This window comes from Micropterus salmoides, unplaced genomic scaffold, assembly GCF_014851395.1.
Source record: "Micropterus salmoides isolate LMB-PRFRI ecotype aquatic unplaced genomic scaffold, ASM1485139v1 Ms_hic_scaffold_13, whole genome shotgun sequence".
In the NCBI taxonomy this organism is placed as follows: Eukaryota; Metazoa; Chordata; class Actinopteri; order Centrarchiformes; family Centrarchidae; genus Micropterus; species Micropterus salmoides.
In genome coordinates, this window is record NW_024040374.1 from 3,007,717 (window position 1) to 3,019,420 (window position 11,704).

Below are 11,704 nucleotides of genomic sequence, written 5' to 3' on the forward strand. Positions count from 1 at the left end.
TCAAAGTCATAGATGCTGTTATGTACTGGACTGCTTTGTATTTAGAGAGAGAAAAAAAACTTTTACGTACTCTGCCCCATCAGCTTGGAACTCCCTACAAAATAGTATTAAATTTAAAGAACTAGTGTCTCGTTATTTTCAATCACTGATGAAGGACTTTGGGCTGATTCCACTATGTGTCATTGTTTGTAAGTTTAGCAGTGTTATTACTGTGAGTTAAATTTTTCTTGTTTTTATGGATTGTTGCAACTTTTAAGCAACGACTTGCTGCCGCCTATCTCGGCCAGGATGCTCTTGGAAAAGACATTTTCAACTCAATGAGCCTTTCTTGGTTAAATAAAGGTTTAAATAAAAAAATGGAGTTTATTGTTTCAAATATTCTGTCCTATTTATGTATGATATGTAAATGGAATAAACTAAAACATTTGGAAATCTTTTAATTTAATGCAGTCCAGTTAACACCAGCACTGTTATGACTATGATTCAGTAATAAACACAGAATTTGTGACAGAGCTGCTGTATTGAATTACAATAGATTGTACAATAATCATAATAATTAATTATTATTATTATAATTAACAACAACAACAACATGTCATTTAGCTTTTAGTTTTTATCCAAATCAACTTACAATAATATCTATACATATCAGAGGTTGCACGCCTATGAAGCAAGTACGGGTTAAGTGTCTTGCTTGGGGACACAGCAGTGGATGCCCAGCAGGGGGAATCGAACCTAGGTCTTCCATAGCACAGTCACGTCTTATCCACCGCCCCATTACCACTCCCGAGATGTGCCTAATAAAGTAGCCACTGAATGCAGGTCTCTAAAGTACCAGAGCGGTCAATGAAAAGTAAAATGCTCTTTCATAAATCTTCATTAAAATACCTTAAAATCTGTCATTTAAAAAAAACATCCAATAGCAAAGACATACCTTTATTTTAAATAGCTGAAGTCAGTACAATTTAATCAAATTGTGGTCCAAAGAAAAAAAAATAAAAAAGGTTGGGAAACTCTCTGGATTAATCAGTTACCAAAATGACTGTACATTTTCTATCAATTGATTAATTGACAAATCAGTCAAGAGAATAATCATCTCAGTTCTACCCCTAAGAAAACCTCTTTAAGAAAACAACTGAAGTCCCATCAGCTCACAATTAACAAATAGCTGAATGTTTGCCTCATGGCACTAAGACTTCAGACCTCAGATTTTCATTACAGTGTCCTTGCAAATTTTTGAAATTGCATTAAAAAAGCATAAAAAGCTGCAGTTGGACAGCAGCACATGTACTGACCGAGAAACCTCCAAAAGTAGGAACCTGGGAAAGTTTTTTGCGACAGGACCCCCCCCCCCGCCATCGGCCTGACATCCCAGAGTTAACAAGAAAACTCCAACGGGATTTAGCTCATGTTGATGCTGCTTCCCTAGCGCTTGTCAGAGGAAATGGAGGGGCTATGGATCGGACATGAAGAAGATAAGAGGTTAACGGGCCTAAAACAAGTGCTTGGTATATCCTTCATCAATCCCATATGTTTAGAGTGGGAGTGGTGAGGGGCAGAGGATTGGGATCTTTATTTCGTAAAATTCAGGAGTGTTTCTAGCCTACCCCCCCCCCAACTTGGAAATACACGTGCACAAACACACAGATAGCCTGCCCACACACACACACTAACACGCTGAGCCGAAAGACAGCTCAGCTAGGTTGCGTGCGAGGGGCCCGAGCTGGTGTTGTGTGGTCTGTGTGTATGCGAGTATGTGGAAGGATCTGCGGAGAGGTCTGGGCAGTGTGTGTGTGTGTGTGAGTGTGTGTGGGTGTGTGTGTGTGTAAGTGTGTGTGTGTGTGGTCTGGGTGTGTGGTCTCTGGCGCGGGCCTGGGGAGAGCCTGCTGACGGCTGGGATGAGAAAAGAGCCGCTGTGTTTACTTTACTCTGGGGGCTGTGCATGGACACGGGAACACTGCCCAGGCCCCTCTCTGTAACACCAGCATGCACACACACACATGCAAATCAAGCAGAAACCAAGGAGACTATTGCACAAGTCACACACAATCACAAATACCCTGTAAACTAGGTAAAGCAAACTAGACCTTTATGCAGACCGGGGCCTGACTGCATGAACTATACTTTAAAGTAGCACGAAGAGGCAAACAAAAGAAGAGGTTTCTGAAATTGGAAACTTGTGAGGTAGCCTGCATTTTCCACAAGAGGGATAGAGTTATTAACCTCTAGGGGGCATCAGAGGATCCCCATAAGATTTTACCCCACTTTCTTCCAACATGTGTCAAGCCCTGTCATACTGTGAAGTCTAGATTTAATCAATGACAACACACAACAGATTTAGCCCTTTTCTCTTGCTCGATTCTCTTCCAACCATGATGCTGTTAGCCCCCCTCCCCCCGCCCCAGCTCCAGCTCCAGCTCCAGCTCCAGCTCCAACCCCAACCTCTCTCTCTGGTAATAGGGCTGAAAATGCAGGTTTGTTTTCCTTGGAGGCTGACTTACAAACAGCAGGGTTGGCTCTAATCTGTGTGGTAGCTGTGGAAGTCTGAGGCTTTGGGTCTTCTTGCAGCGCTGCTAACAAGAGACAACTCTTCCGTGGCCTTGTGCTGGACTACGCAGACACAAAGGAAAGACTTTTCATTAAAGCTCTAAACAAATCATTTTGCACATGAAACCATTCAACTTCCAACATACTGCAGTACACTCACAAATGCTGTACTCAATGGTCTGGGCTCAATGGCTGCAATGAACTTCTCTTTCCTAAAAAAAGAAAGACTGAGTTCAGTCCCACTCTACTTACTTGTGACTTGATAGTGTCAGATTAGGACATGTGGCTTATTTCCCCCTGCTACTGGGGTTGACGCAGGGTTTAGAGAGCATTGGCAGCACATATCAGAAAAGACTACTTTGCATTTCAAGTACACGCTTTTATGTATCAAATCAAGCGTTCCCTTTTCACTGGTAAACTGTCTAACCCATCACAGGTGTTTGTTTTGTTGAAGATTACAGTTCACATTGATTGAGCCAAGTTATATTGAACAATACAGTGTGAGATTGAGGGCCCATTAGGCCTTTGGCCTGGTCTGAGGGTTTTTCCTCCAACATTTTCAAGCACACCGCGATGAACTGGGCTGCAGGGAAGAGCATTTACAGGCAACTATATTCACCATATAGGATTAAATCATTTTAATTGTTTGTTACCTGTGATGAACAGTTTAGTCCAGTCAGTGCTGCTATTAAAAATAAATATATGGTTAAAATCAATAACACGATATAAAAAAAAACTTTTTCAAAAATTATTTCTAATATTAAACAAATCATATAGGGCTATATATATACACATATAAAATAACTTATGTCGATTGCCATAAACTGTGTTTCACTGTTGTACATCAGACAGACATCTTTGGAATTAGAAAGGGTTTTAATTACAATCTACTTGGAATCATTAATTTGGACAACAGAATTTTACAAAAACAATAATCTTATCAACAAGACATAACAACATAAAATTTAAACTGAAACAATTCGTTCAATAGGCTACTTATTTGATAGACAGAAAATAATCCAACATCATCAAAAATGCCAAACATTTGCTTATTCCAGTTCCACAAATGTGTAAATTTCCTGCTCATCCCAATTTTATATGATTGTACATTGAGTATTTGGGGGCTTTAGACTGTCAGTCAAAATAAGACATCTGATACCATCACTTGGGGCTCTGAGAAACTGTGACCGACATCTTTCACGAACAAATGAAAAAATAACCATTACATTATTCAGATACTATAACATTTGTTAGTTACAGATGTAAAATAATCACTCAACTGTATCTAAGACTCAAGCCACGTCCCTAGTTCCTAAATCAGGGAGCTTTGTTGCATGTCACACATATTCTCTCCACACTTCTTGTCTGTCTCTTAACTCTATACTATCAACTAAAGGGAAGAAGGTAAATCTGGCCTGTATAACAAGAATCTTAACAGACTTATAATGCACCAAACCTCCAATCAGATCATCCACCAACAAGTCCTCCAAACTCTAACATTTGGCTAGCTTTTTATTTCGACAACTTCAAAACATACTCTTTGTAGCACCACAAACGAGGGGATCTATCTACGCGACGCACCCTATCAACACACACACACAGCCACATGACTCATCTCATGAATAAGGCGTTCATACCTTAGCTCATATGCTGCACTGAGCTCAAAGGTGACTCGCATATGGCAGTGATTGGCAAGCGTGTGTGTGTGTGTGAGTGAATGTGTGTCGGTGTAAGAGAGAGTGTAATGGGTTTAGGGGGCACAAAGGGACCCATTTAGACAGTTCATCACCCTCACCCCCTCCGTCTCCCATCAGAGCAGCTAACTCACTACGCCGGCGTCACTCCATGCTCCCCAACATTACACAAACACCAGATTCCATCAAAGATCCCCCCCTGGCTCCTCTGAATGGACAGAGCAGGCCAAACATCACCAAGCCTGAGATGAGAGGTCTGATCACACAGCCTGGGCGACGCTTTCAACAATCCTCCACAGTGTTCGCTCACACCCAGGCCACCACATGCCTCTAAGATGTGGAGAGGGCAATGTAGCTGATAGCCAAAAATTGTAATAATGTGTGTCAACTGTATCATATTTCAAATAAACAGATCATAAATAACATGAACTGTGCAGGTTGTGTTTGAAAACAGATGCCGCGACTGCTGCCCAGTCCGTTCTTCCACAATGAGTCGACATATCCTGCGCATGCAGCCAGTCCCGGCATTTATGGAGAGTCTTTCGTGACAGAGAAAGAGGACAGAGTGATCAGTGCCTCTGGCTAACTATCCAACAATCATGATGTCTGCCCACAGGCTTTGTTGTCTTTAGGACTGTCTGTTTGTTTGTTTGTCAGTCTCAAGTGCTTTTCAGAGTTAGGCCTAACGAAGTGAAGTCCCCAATTTCCCATATAAAAATCTTGGAACAATAAACAGAAATATGAAGTATAGGCCTGCAAATGCAGGAAGATGTTTTCAAAGGATTAAGAGACTGGAGACAGACAGCTTTGCCCAGTGACATGGCGAAATGGAGAGATTTGAACCTTCATGAGTCCTGCTATAACACTGCTGCCCCAGCTGCTTTACATAGAAAACAGATCACCAGCGTGAGAATCATTACAGTCACATACTATCATGAGTTACACAAACACTGAAGCTTACAAAACAAATCAAGCCTTTCATTAAGGATTGCAACTAATTATTAATATTTTTAGTATCAATTCATTATTATTGATTACTTTTCCTTTTTTTTTTTTTTTACTGTTTATAGGGCAGCAGCTAATCTGCGTTTGATTATCTCTATTAATCATTAATAGTTTGTTCAATAAAGTGTCAAAAAATATTGACAAATGCCCATCCTAATTTCCCAGAGCCCAAACTGAAGTCTTCAAACTGCTTGTTTTGTCTGGCTAACAGCCCAGAACGCCCAAATATTCAATTTACTATAATTAAAGAATAAATCAAAGAAAGAAAATGCAATTTCTTACATTTGGGATGCTGAATCCATTAACTGAATATCAAACTTGTTATAGATATTTTGGACATTTGGCTTGATTAATGTTGTAAAATGTCAAAAACAGTAAAAATAAATAAATAATGACAGTAGGATGGTAGCGTCTTAAAATTGCTTGTTTTGTCCAATCCAAGTCTGTCTAACTGTCCAAAACCAAAGGGTATTCAAATTTACAATATAAAACAAAAAGGCAGAATATCCTAACATTTGAGAAGCTGGAATAAGCAAATGTTTGGCGTTTTTGGTTACTACATGGCTTAAATCAATTACCAAGACTATTGTTGACAATGATTACTGTTCTAGGGCTGCAATTATTTTGTAAAAAATGTCAGAAAATAGTGAAAACGCCTTATGTCTTAAAATTTCTTTGCAGTCTGAGTAACAGTCCCAAAATATCCCAAAATATTCAGTTTGCTATCAAACTTAAACAATTAATCACTAATAGATTAAAATTGCGTAAAAATATATTTCTTTCTAATGATCTGTTTCAGTACTCGTGCTGCTGACCCCTTCAGTACTGAGCTCCGAGGTGTGCTGTGACATGTTTTCCCAGCCCAAACCTCCTCTGTCTATCTTTTCAGGACTGGCTGGGTCATAGAAACCATACTGTGAAAACCAGTGGCCCAGCAAGCCTGTCAGCAGGGAGGAGGCTACCAGGTGGGGCCGACTGCGGAGAGCAGACAGGGGTGAGAGAAAAGTGCCGCTTCACAAACAAGGCTCGGCATGACCCCCCTTGCTCGATCCACCCTGAGATCTACGGAGCAGCGGCACTGAGGAAAAGCCTCAAAAAACACAACCCACCACATTCCACCAAAACAAACAAGCAGGGCCACCCAAATTTTTCAATTAGAGCCCCAGGAGGGGGCAGGAAATGGATCAGTGTAGCCTTGCCCCCGCCATACCCCAGCCAAGCAATGCTAACTTTGGGGAAGGGCAAGAGATTCATGGAGCTCCGTAGGCTCTCACTGAAAGGCTGAGGACTTGCTTGCATGGATGTCGACACAAATGATGGAGGAGCTCAATGACAACTTATTCCTGCGACATGGCGCCTGCCTGAAATCGACCTGTCAATCAAGTACTCACATTCACTCTCTCATATAATCAGTTGAACAAACACACATGGTAAGGTACTATTTGCCCTGAAAAAGCCTATTTAAAGTAAGTATGTTACAACAATATTTGACAAAAGTACACAAGAGTAGTAGGATTATAGAGGCTTAGACTTTGTTCTGTTTGAAAACATTACACTTAATGAGGCTGAGGGGAGATCTGTTTCCATATGACAACAGGAAGGACAAAGTTTTTTAAGCAAGTAATATTTTAACCTTAAGACCTACTGAAAAGCAATGGCACGGCTGAAATGGTGCATTCTTGATTTCAGAGAAACATAGGCTTGATCTGACATTTCTAAAACAACAGAAGCTGAGCTCACGTTATGACTGCTCACGGCACAAACAGTTTTAGGACAAAAGCACACTTTAATCTATCAGTTCCATGACAGTTTGATGTGCTACTGTTCTACCCGCACTTTTCACCACTAAATGACGGAGCATGCTGCAACTGAATGAAACCACAATATGTTGTCATGTCAGAGATCAAATTGTGTCAATTAGTTACTGATGGTCAATGAAAATCACGCTTTATCCCTCATCTTCAGTTCATCCTACAATCTTATGAGTGGGTTTTAAAGAAACGGTGGAAGGTAAATGTTTGTTTCATTTAGTTCCAGCTTCTCAAACGTGAAGATGTAGCTTTTTTGTCATATAAGCCGGCAAACTGAATATCTTTGGGTTTTAGACAGCTGGTCAAATAAAACAAGCATTTTGAGTACATCTTGATTTTTGGGAAGTTTTAACAAGCATATTTCACTGTTTTCGGACATTAAATAGACAAAATTATCAAATTATTAATTTAAAAAATAATCCGCAGATTGTTGAGGTACAATGTGTAAGAATGGAGACTACTCTCCAGCTGTTGAATTCACACTCTAAAAAAATAGGGGGGCACCATATAAAATATCAGGTCATAACTACTGCTAACTGTTGTTAGCTAGTTAGCTCAATTAGCCATGCAGCTAACTTAGCGGTCGTAGTAGCAGACTGAGTCCAGAATGGGAACCAGTGCTGGACAAGTGGACAACAGGAGCGGGAGCCGAGCCACAAGGAGAGGCAGCGACAAGTGAATTAAGAGTTTATTTCCACCAAACCAGAGTTGATGACTGTTGGAATAGTGGAAAGACTAAGACGATTATGGTTTTATCTTGTTTCTGTCAAATTTGAATGAAGTGTCTTTTACGATGAGTTAACAACGCAATAAGATATTGAAAAACAGAAACTTTAATTCAGAAGGTCTACAGTTGTATTTTTGTTTGATATGGAAATAGATGTGCAAATATTTTCTTGCTTGACAATTTGTAAGTTTGTTACGTTTATTTATTAAACTACAAAACCTAAAAGATCTTGTGTAACATAGCAAACTCAGCACTCGCACACATCTCCCACGTGAAACTACAGGGGAAAGCCTGAGCCATACCAGGGATGGAAATTAACATCTGCCAAATGCGGGTGGATTTTCTGTTTGGCAGCCAAATGTTGGAAGGCTACAAGCCACATTAGCGGGTAAATATATTCAGCATATAATTTCTATTTGACGGTAATTAGCAGCAGACTGTTGTTCTTGTTTGCTCGATCAGGCCACTGCCAAAACAGTATTAAAAAAGAAAAACAAAAAAATCGCATTAGAAACTCAACATCCTGCAGTTGTTTTGCAGCCCTTGGCGTGCACTGTTGTCCAATCAAGAGTTATTAAGACGTGACGAGTGGTTGCCAAATGTTATTTCTTTACTTTTAATCAAGCGGCAACCTCTGGGTCTGAAAATTCAAACCATACAGACGGAACTTAAACCTGCATTCTCTCTATCGGCCAGCAGACGGCGAGTCCGCTGGTTGCAAAAAGAAGTTCGGTTTAATTAGAAATGACCCTACTTCTCATCTGAATTATTACCTCTGTAAACACTTTCCTAATGAGTTTATGGTCTCAGTCGCTAGTTTCAAGACTTCTTCAGCACAGCATGATGTTCATTTAGTAAATTATGGTCCTATTTAGGTGGAAATAGACCAGAAAGTAGCGTATGCTTTAGGGCGGGACTACCTTGTGATTGTGTCGCTACCATGGCGACCTGTCAATCAGGACTTGTATCCGCTGCTCTGTCTAAAGTTTTTTATTACAAGGCTGTCAGCAGGAGAGAGAGCACATCATGTTGGAGTCTGTATGTTTTGTTTTAAAAGTAAATTGTTTTGTTAACCTTTTTATTTTTTATAATTTTAACTGTGATTACATTTTAGTTTAGTTTTTTATATGCAGGATGTATTTAATAAACAATTAAACATGTTAACAGTATAACATAACTTTAGTATAACATAACATAACTAAGTCTTTGGTTTTGTTATAACACTGAAAAATAACTTTTGGAGGGAGGGACAGTAAAAACTGTCTTGGGGCCAATAAGTTTCAAACCCACAGTTGCAAAAAAGTGTAACGTTGAGCCCTGCACTTAAAAAATAACAAGATGATTCCTGGACAGAAGGACTGATATCCAGTTTCCAAAACAAGCCATCAAATTGATGCCTATAAACAAATGACTTGGTTCAGTATAGACAATTATCTCAAAATCATGGCACTGAGACAAGATTGAAAACTTGCAATCAAGTTCCTTAAGAGAAAGGTAATGTGATTGGACATAAACTATAAACCAATGATTTGTCATCTACAATCAAAGTAGAGAAGTAACAACTGCTGTTTCAAAAACCTCATTTACAGTAATGTAATGTTTATTCTCGTTAAAGTGTCTCCAGTGGTTGGCTGCCTTTCAGAGTCATACGAGGTCATTTGGTGTGATCATCTGTATCCAGTCAGTGTTTGCCAAGATTAAGCAAGGTGTTAATTCCATTACATTTTTGTTGTTTTTATAGAGCCTTTCACAGGCAATTATTATTTCTGTGTTAAAAAGCAATTACTTAATTTTTTTTTTTTTTCGGGAATAGATTGCACCATGTTTACAGAAGTTAGGAGAGAAATCAGGCCTCCTGGCAATAAGTTGGTACTGCAGGTTCTCTCATGCAAACAACACTCTTGTGCTGTCTCAGGTTATCACAATCACACCACTGTAATTGCTTCACTTGAGGTGAGCAATGTATCAAGCACTGGTCGGATGAGAGGATTGAGAAGTGAAAGATGGAGGTTTCTGAGGGGGACAAAATAGGTTTTGTCTGTTTTGATTTAGATTTGGTATATTTGCAGGGAATACTTTCCTTTACATGCTGTGGATTCTCCAGAGTAATCAGGACGTAGTGGTGGAAAGTAATTAAGTATATTTACTCAAGTACTGTACTTTAGTTGAGTATGTTCTTTTCATGCTTCTCCACCACATCTCAGAGGGAAATATTGCACTTTTTACTCAACTTTATCTGACAGCTTTAGTTCCATTACAAATTAATATTTACACACAAAACACAGAAGAGCTAATAAAATATAATGGGTTATAAATAAACCTCAGCAGTTTATACTAGTACCACTGAAATGATTAGTCAATAAGATTGACAGAAAATTTATCGGCAGCTATTTTAATCATCGTTTAAGTAATTGTTCATGTAAATATATTTTTTGGTTCAACCTTCACAAATGTTAAGATTTGTTGCTTTTTCCATATAATCCTTTTATTCATTTAATGTATTTTTAATTATTTTGATGTTATTGTTTGGGCAAAACAAACAAAAACATTGTGAAGGCATTTCTCACTATTTTCAGAATTTTTACAAAACAAACAATCAATGGCTTCATGGAGAAAACAATCAGCAGGTTAATCCATAATGGAAATAAACATTATTTGCAGTCAAAATACTTCAAAATGAGCTCCATCTCAACCAACTACAACAGTAATAATAATCTAATAATACATAACGGCATAACAGTAACAGAGAATATTTTTAAACACTGAATACTTTTAACTTTTCCGGACTGAACATTTTCATGGCAATACGTTTGCTTGTACTCGTAATTTTACAGCGTTGTATAATGTGACTAACTATTGGAGACAAGCAAACAAAAAGACAAAAAATATAGTAAAGAAGTATGGAGGGGAGTATATCTAATGTATGGTACGTTGCACAATAAAGCAGTGACTATACCGTTAGCTAGATACAACTAGAACACATTCTCCTACACAAACAACAAAGCATCACCTTTAAATTGACAGATATTTCAATGGAGTTTGGTTTAGCTACTGGTGTTGCAAGATGACAACAGTAAGCGCATTTGTCACCTCTTTCTACTACCATTGACTATCGTTACTACATTACAGCCGCCCCGGTGCGTCGTGCCAAACATCCAATAAGTAATTTTAGAGAAACGGATATCAGCCTTGTTGACAAATTTGACAATTAACGTAACGTTAGCTCAGGCTAACCTACGTCCGCTAACAAGCTCTTCGTTATGCCGAATAAGATAGCACAGTGGCTGTCATTTTTGTTCGTCGCAGTCGTACAACCCGCTCACATTATTACATGTTTTAGCACAATTAAATTACCTTCGAGTTCACCGGTATTTAAGACAAAAATAGCTTAGAGAAAATGGTAACTTACAGTTCACAACAGCTGGACTGCAGCGACCGTTTCCTGTATCCGGTGAACACTTCCGGCTTTTCGTTCTCAGCCTTCAGAATAAAATACCATTAAAGAAACAGGAATGACTAACGTTAAAGTTATGAATTTGATTTAACTAATTTATTGCATGGATAAAGTTCTTAGTATCTTTGCATGTCATTTTCCAATTTATCCAATTGTCATCTGATGTAGACACATTCTAATCCTCATGAAAAATACATTATACATTTACAATTTGTTGCATATTCTGTGCCCCACTCATGACTCTCTTTGTGATACTCATAGTTTACTTGACTTTTCCCATTTTTATGTTGCTTTATACTTCTACTCCACTATATGTCTGGGGTAAATTGTGCAGTTTTTACTTCACTACATTTATCTGACAGTTGTATTTAATCACAGTTCAAGATTTTACATAGTCTGTTGTACAAATCATATATGATACAGTGTAATAGATTAAATTACCAAACAGTGTATAAAGCAGCTGAAA

At 38.7% G+C, this 11,704-nt stretch overlaps 1 protein-coding gene across 2 annotated transcripts in view; it reads right to left on the reverse strand.

Annotated features, from left to right (window-relative positions):
* The window catches only part of exoc2 (exocyst complex component 2), a 48,206-nt gene extending 36,917 nt beyond the window's left edge, over positions 1 to 11,289 (reverse strand). Inside the window, exon 1 of one of the 2 annotated variants that reach the window (XM_038715073.1) lies at positions 11,194 to 11,289. The gene's annotated coding sequence lies outside the window, so the exon portion shown is untranslated. Of the gene's footprint in view, positions 1 to 2,501; positions 2,602 to 11,193 lie in introns of those variants that run through there. The other variant, XM_038715074.1, reaches the window with a different exon arrangement.
* Between the last annotated feature and the right edge of the window lie 415 nt (positions 11,290 to 11,704).